Genomic DNA, 224 nt, shown 5'->3' with positions numbered 1-224 from the left:
GGGAGGGGTTCCTCAGTGGCAGATGGAGGAGCAGGGGTCCACCACAGCAAAACAAGACGCTCTGGTGGCAAAATCAGAAGTGCTGCTGGAAGTGCCCTCAGCTTCTCCGCTCCACTGCCACGTTGCCCCCTGCGGGCTTCCCAAGTACCAGTTGACAACCCCTGCCCTAAGTCGTCCTGAGGTCATAACTTGCTCGGGAGTATCGTGACAGGCCAAAGAGCAAT

This window comes from Alligator sinensis, unplaced genomic scaffold (genome assembly GCF_000455745.1).
Source record: "Alligator sinensis unplaced genomic scaffold, ASM45574v1 scaffold2078_1, whole genome shotgun sequence".
Lineage (NCBI taxonomy): Eukaryota > Metazoa > Chordata > Crocodylia > Alligatoridae > Alligator > Alligator sinensis.
Note: the sequence above shows the minus strand (reverse complement) of the source record.